At 39.2% G+C, this 7,223-nt stretch overlaps 1 long non-coding RNA gene across 1 annotated transcript; it reads left to right on the forward strand.

The window, feature by feature from the left end:
* Positions 1–1,990: 1,990 nt before the first annotated feature.
* LOC146507983 (uncharacterized) lies at positions 1,991–3,826 on the forward strand. Its single transcript, XR_014876781.1, has 3 exons — positions 1,991–2,232; positions 2,404–2,467; positions 2,865–3,826. It is a non-coding gene; the product is annotated as an uncharacterized LOC146507983 (long non-coding RNA).
* The last annotated feature ends 3,397 nt before the right edge of the window (positions 3,827–7,223 follow it).

The following is a 7,223-nucleotide window of genomic DNA, read 5'->3' on the forward strand; positions in this document are numbered from 1 at the left end:
CGTGCTTTGCTCAAATCCCCCCGCTCACCCCCCGCCCTCATACCCACCACCCCTTCACCCCTTTAAGCCACCCTTCCCTTTCCTTTCCCTACCCTGGAAAAAAAGCTCATCTGGCTCCCCTCAGGTCAGCAAGGCAGTGCAGCAGCAAGACAGGTTGACTAGCTGTGCAGTCCTTATTACCTCATTTCCTGTGACCACAGTTTTACCCCCTTTTCTTTTTCTGCTGCTGGAACATGTTTTATGATGGTTATACATAGTTAATGGTCCCTATGACTTAATTGTTTTTAGGGTCAATTTAGAGTGACAAATTTAACTGAACCCAATTGTTTCGCTGGCTCCTCGGAACGCATATGGTGAGTGAGGAGGGAGCGGTAATGTTTATGATCTTTGCGAGACCTGTCATACACACATACAAAAAGCCAGGAAAAGTCCCTGTATGCTTAAAACACATGGATAAACATACTGCCACACATACTTGTACTTATGACACCCATGTGGACAGAATGAAGGATGGTAAGAGCTCGGCATTAAATAAAAGTCGTCTGACCTGTTTCAACCTGAGTTTTATCCCTCGGTTTCTAATGTTGGCTTCTAAAGCTCTGACGGGATTCAGTAAAAGCAACAAAAGATTTCCTTCTTAAAACAGAACAAGAAGGTGCGTGGGGGGGGGGGGGGGGGGGGGGGTCATACGCGGCACTCCAACGTCCAAAAGTTCTGTCAGAGTCGTTTGGCAAAGTGAAGCTAAAACTTACTATGAGGGTTTATAGCTTTTGAGCCTCCTCTTCAAAATAAGCTTGGACTTGAAAGCTGGTGAAGGAAAAGCAGGGAGAGGCATAGCAGTGCAGCTTAAAGCTCATTACCTTCTCTCCCTGGCACCTTGCTGAGTTGAAAAGGCTTGGTTGCCTCTCATAGACACATCCACTGGCTGCTAATCAGGTCAACAACAGAATTAACCAATCTTTTAGATTTGGTCACTGATGCTTGCAGGTTGTAAAAATACTTGCTTTTGAGTGTCATTGTGGTTTACTGTGATATAGCTCTTGTCTGTCACTTAGAACAAAGAGGGATAGAGAGTTAAAAGATCAGGCTAAGGCTGAGGGAGTTTTTTGGGTACAAGAACTCAAAAACTCATGTTATGAATCACAGAGCCCCTGTAGTAGTGGAAAGTATCCGAGCACATTAAAATAGAGGGTGCTGTTGTGTTTTTTCTAACCTTACTCTACTCCATTGCAGTGGCTTAAGTGACAGCCACTGCACTTTTTCTCCTCTACATTTACCAACAGCTGTGACCACCTTCTAAATATAATGCTTGCATATCAAACTCATGAACAGTTATCTGGAAATAGCTTAGACTGAATCAGCTCGATTGTTTGTTTGTTTTTAAAACACTGTAAAATGTAATATTGTGTTTAATTAAAAATATTAAATAGGCTGAACTCAGTTTTTATCAATTTGTTATCAGAATTCGATTTAAGTTACCAGTACTTTTTATGCAAAAATGCTGATAAACTCAGTTTATTTGAGTTGTCTTAACTTAGAGAAACTAAGTAAGATGGAAGTTTTGCTTCTCAGTGCGGAAGGATGAAAGATGTGTTTTGAAAATGCCCCTTCACTACCGTCCTCCTCCCTCTTGGATCAGTCCTCATGTTCATGCTGCCAGCATTTGTTATGGAATATGTTGAGCAAACCTGGAAAAGCGTCAGCTCAAGATATTATTGTTTTCATTGCTGTGGATCTTTAGCTGATACACTGATTGGTGAGTAAATGTTTACTCTTATTCAAACTGATTTTGTGGCTTCTCTTAGTTTAGCACCAGGTTTATAATCTTGCTAGCTAGTTCAAACTTCAAATCTTCAAACTTATTACTTTTTCTGGGTCACAAAATAAACTTTTAAGATATTTTCAGGCGACAATGTAGCTGTGTAAAGTTCAAATATCTGCTCAATTTATCAAGACATAACATATTTGCAAAAATGCTCTGACGTTTTTAGAGATGTCCATTTTTTTCATGCTTTGTGGCAGCTTTTGAACATCTGTGGCATCTATTAATGTCAAATCTAGACTTTATTTAACAACATAAACAAACTCTATGTTACAATAATTGCACAGCCATTAAGGATCAAATCAGTTTCTGAAAAGTGTTCTGCTTTTTCTCCCTCTGCTTGCTTCTTACTGTCTTTGAGGCTCGGGACCAGCACTCCTGCTGTTGGACAGAAAGACATCAACTCAGTGGTAAGTATTTTGGTTTTCCAATATATTAGCAACTGTCAGTGACATTTATATTAATCAGGCTGAACTTTAATCATACTTTAGATCAGCCTGTTTTACTTATTGTTTTATTTGTGCTTTGGTTTGGGGAAGTTGTTTCTTTACTGATCTTTTCCTGTCTTCTGTTATTATTAGACTTGAGATATGACTGCACTATGCTGTTGTTGGTGACTCCAGTTAATTATACAAGACATGCTGTGTAAGTAAACAAAAAACAACAGTTTGGTCTGCATTTCTTGAAAGATCACATCCCCCAAACTTAGTTTAGAGGGTCTGCACTGTAAATAGTGAAGTCTGCAAGTTTTCTAACAACAAAATTTGTTTTGTGCCCAAATCATTTTGCACATCATTAGAATGAAAGTTATTGGCCATGTTTGCATAGCCCTTTTTAAAATGATGCTTTCATGACATTATTGTGTGTTGGGTGGTGGTCAGGGCTATCCAGACTGACAGTGGGACATTGAATGTCACCTCTCTGGTGGGGAGGGAGCCTGAGATTGTGTAAATTGGAGTCTGTTTTATATCAAATGCAGAAAAAAAGGTTTTAAGAAAGCAATTCAGTTCATGTTCCAAAAAATATGATTGTTTGCTTGCAGGACAACAGGAGAGATGAGTCCTCCATCACAGATGGTGTGGTCAGTGAAGATGGTCGCCTGCAGGTTCAAGCTCATTGCATCTCCAACCCACATCCACTGCCACTGTACTTAAGGGAAGTTAAAGACTTTCTTCTGCACCTACATTTGGATCACCTCAATCCATGACAGTCATTCAGGCAATAATGCCTGGACTGGAAACAAGCCATCCTTAAAATATTACAACATTCCAGCTCATGTGTTGGAATGCAAAACAAATGTGTTGTTTAAATTAGAGACTGCACTTGTGACAGAACAACAAATATTTTATTTTGATTATATAAGTAATGTAAGTACAAAACAAACTTGTGGTAGGCCTAAACTTATTTTCAGAATAATTACATCTGAGACTTTGTTTCATTGTAAGATTATAACCGTGATGGCAATATAATTGTTTGTTGTTCAGCAGAACAGTGTCCAGTATGTTGGCTGTTATACTTTGTTGTGTTTGAAAATAAAAGTTGGGCTGATTTTAACATCATTACAAAAAGTGTTGTTAATTATTTTTAATCATATTCAGGTTACCACAAATTGTTTTTTTCATTTAGTTGAACTTGAAATGTTTGTCAGTAAGTAAACAATTAGTACTGTACAGTCAGAAATATCAAGTTATTCTTAATACTGCAGACTTGCAATGATGGCTGTTGTCCTAACAGTCATCTTAAGTAAGCTTTACTTGGTTTTTTTGAGGCAACGAGTTTCCTTAATTTTTTTGAGTTCTGGGAACTAACAAGGCCGTACAGTGTACTCAAAATGAGTAAGTTGCCCTAACTTGGTCATCTTACGTAAACTTGATCCAATTTTCTTGAGTTCTGGGAACAAATGAGCTTGTACAGAGTACTCAAAATAAATAAGTTATCCTAATTTAGTCATTTTTAGCTAAGCTTTACTCAATTTTTTTGAGTTCTGGGAACTAATTCAATTTTACAGTGAAGTTGTAAAATCAGCAGTTTTTGTTAGAGTTTTGCAGATATTAAATGCAGAGATGATGCATGCTGAAAATCATGACCCTGTGGGTTTGAAAAAAAAAGTCACTCTTGCAAGATAGTAAGCTATTAAGGTTAACTGTTAGGTTGTGTCCTCTTGTAGCCACCCCCCAGCTATATCACTAAAAGTTAAAATGGACTAGAAAATCAAGTTATATTGTTTTATATCTTTAATGCTGATATTAATTTCTCTTTGAGGTTAAGTCAAAGGTGCTTGCTATACTCAAGCTTGTAAATTTATCCTGTCTTCCTCCTCTAACCCCCGATCACAGCAGATGGCTGCCCCTCCCTAAGCCTGGTTCTGCCAGGGGTTTCTTCCTGTTAAAAGAGAGTTTTTCCTTCCCGCTGTCACCAAGCGCTCACTCATAAGGAGTCACCTGATTGTTGGGTTTTCTCTCTATTATTGTAGGGTCTATACCTTACAAGACTGTTGTTGGGATTTGCCACTTTAAATAAAATAAATTAGATTGAAGTTTATAGTAAACAGATATAGGTAGCTAACATAACAGCTCGATTAAGCTTTTATCATTTTTCCACAGTGAAGCACCTGCTAGATAGAAAATGGTAAAAGAAAATAGTTCCTATAAGCAATTTCACAAAAGGACTTGTGGATTTTTTTAAGTGAATATATTATGGTCCTTAATTTTTCTTCTTTTTTGCAATCTTGGTATTATTTTGCTATTTGGCCAGAAATGCTGTGCTGCACCAACAGAAACACTGCATTTCAGACCTAATTAACAAATAAATAAATAAAATGATTTTACTTCAAAGTATAACATTAAGTATAATATTTGTCAATCAAAGTAGATGTTGTCTACTTGTTTTACCACTATACTACATTATAATATCAGTAAAATATGTGTAGCCTGTCTCAAGGGTTAATTTATTGTGGTTAATTTACAACTAGCTTTTATTACACATTTAAAGGACCAAACAACCCAAAAGATAGTAAGTGTTCAGAATCTTTATCTCTGCATTTCATCACTCACTACAGTTTCTGCTCTGCTGTGTGACACATGCACACACTTTAGGCCAGCTGGAGTGCACTAGCAGCCCTCCCTGACACAGACAGTTACCCGGCACATTGTCCTTGCTGAGAGGTACATCAATCACTCTGATGCAGCATGGTGCTAAACCTGGACCATAAAACTGCTAAAGCTGAGAGTGGTATGTGTGTGTTTTTCATTCAAAGAATTTTTACTGAGCTTTCTTTCTGAAATAACCCATCCTAACTTATTGTCTTTTCATTGCCACTTGTCCACTCAAAACCAACACAGAAACACTCACACTGATAAACACGTCAATTTTAGACAGAAATAGGCTGAAGTTCAACTGGATGTTTTATCAAGTCTTTATTCAATGTGACAAAACAGCACCCGAAAATATTGAGGTTAAAATATGAGGTCGCACAGCTTTGACAGTTCCCACATTAAAGGTTATTGATCTCTCTTAGGGGACAGATGTAAATCTAAATGCAGTGAACCTCTGCAGCTGGCCCCCTTACACCTTAATCCTGTCTGCTGCTTCTCCCCTGCAGTCATGCTGCTTCTGGGAGCTAAGCGGGAAGATCATGAAGGAGGCTGGGAGGGTGAAGGGTTAGGTGGAAGGTGCTATAGCGGTGGAAGAGACCTGGGGTGAGGGCTACTGAGCTATGGGAATGTGTTACATCTCTGGTTAGATTACGGCTCCCAGATGTCCCTTCCCTACATAGCCATGCACAAGGGCCTTTGCAGGACCAGGACTGGCCTTGTTCAACAGTGTTAGCATACATACATTGTTATTTAGTCACCGGTATTGCTAGTACGCAAGCTAGCATTTTAGCTTTAGCTCATTGGTGTTAAAATGTTGAACATTTATATCTATCAAAAAAGGGGCAAAATGACAGAAGAAGTGATCTTCCAAACTAAGATAAACGGGTTTGCTTTCTTTGGAGAGAATAGCTGTCATCCAGTTCATTCCTCAGATTCCAGTGAGAAGCAAGAGCGAGACTCACCAGCAGCTCATTTGGCGTGATTGACATTATTTGCTACCATTAGCCACTAGTATGCAGTTGCCCTTTGACCTGCCAGCAACCATGTTGTTTGAAACAACTTTAAGCTGTACAATTTAATCTGCATGGGAAAAAAAGCTTGAGGAACCCACCTTTCCAGGGCCTCTCAGATCAATCAACAATTAGAGGTGAGATAATGGTGACCATATCTCCAGGGTCAGTGATCATATACTCTCCTCCCTGCCCAGCCTGGCTCAGCCGAATCCCTCCCACTCCATCACCAGAGTCAGAATAACAACCATGAAGGTTGCAGGTGTAGTGAGCTGTGTGTGTTTCTTTAACCACGGCAGTTTGACGTTAAGAAAAGCAGAAACTGTCTTTTTTTTTCACTTCTAAATGACAGTCACGGCGTGGAGACAAAGAAACTGATGCCCTTGCCTAATCACACTGATGTTAAGTGTGAATAAGGCTGTACGAGACAGAGGCAAAGCAGAACTGGTTTATGCTGTGAGCTCTGTGTTGGAGCATTTTGACTGACAGTTTGATCCAGCAGTTGAAAGCTTGTTTACCATCTACTGTGCATGGTCTATGGCAGTGCTGAGACATTTATGCCCAATAAAATAAGTTACAGTAAGGCAATGGTATACAGTCCAATGAAAGATATGCCAGTGACTGTAACAAATTTACTCAGCCACAGTCAAAAGGTTTTATTACAGAAAGAACTTGTTTTTATATTTTGAAATAGGAGTAAGATTCATGATATGGTTTTGCTTCCAACAATAATTCAGTGTTTCAGGTAAAAAGTTATAAATGTGACCACATCTACGCTCAGCGCCACTGCAGGAACTTAATGGTCATAGTGTTGCTAGTGTACGTCCACGTTAAAAAGGGCCAGTGGTGTTGAAAAATGAAGAACACCTGATGTATATTAAGTTTGCAACAGGCTGAACTGTGACCCTCCCATATTGAGCAGCTGGTGTGAAACAAGGGTTAACAACATCTACACCCAGTCCCCCCATTTCATACTCCCTGTGCCTCATCTTCAGCCCCCTCCCCAAAAAGACTGCAGGCCACATGAGGCAAGGAAGGGGGAACTAAAAGCAGGGCAAAGAGGACCATGGGAGGCTTAAAAGCAAGCTAGATGCTTGCCGCTACTATTTATGCCATCTAAAAGTAACAAGCGGTGACTTCTCAAAATGTTCAAGTGTTTAAACTCAGGTGAAAAAGAATCAAAACAAAACAAAAAAAGGAAAAACTACCAAGGTGAGCACTTGCTGTAATAGGACTTTCTCTGACATGTGATATTGATTTGCTCTTGCCTGTCAGTAAAGTGAGTCATTGTTTAAC

The sequence above is a fragment of the Neolamprologus multifasciatus genome, chromosome 11 (genome assembly GCF_963576455.1).
Source record: "Neolamprologus multifasciatus chromosome 11, fNeoMul1.2, whole genome shotgun sequence".
NCBI classification, from domain to species: Eukaryota; Metazoa; Chordata; class Actinopteri; order Cichliformes; family Cichlidae; genus Neolamprologus; species Neolamprologus multifasciatus.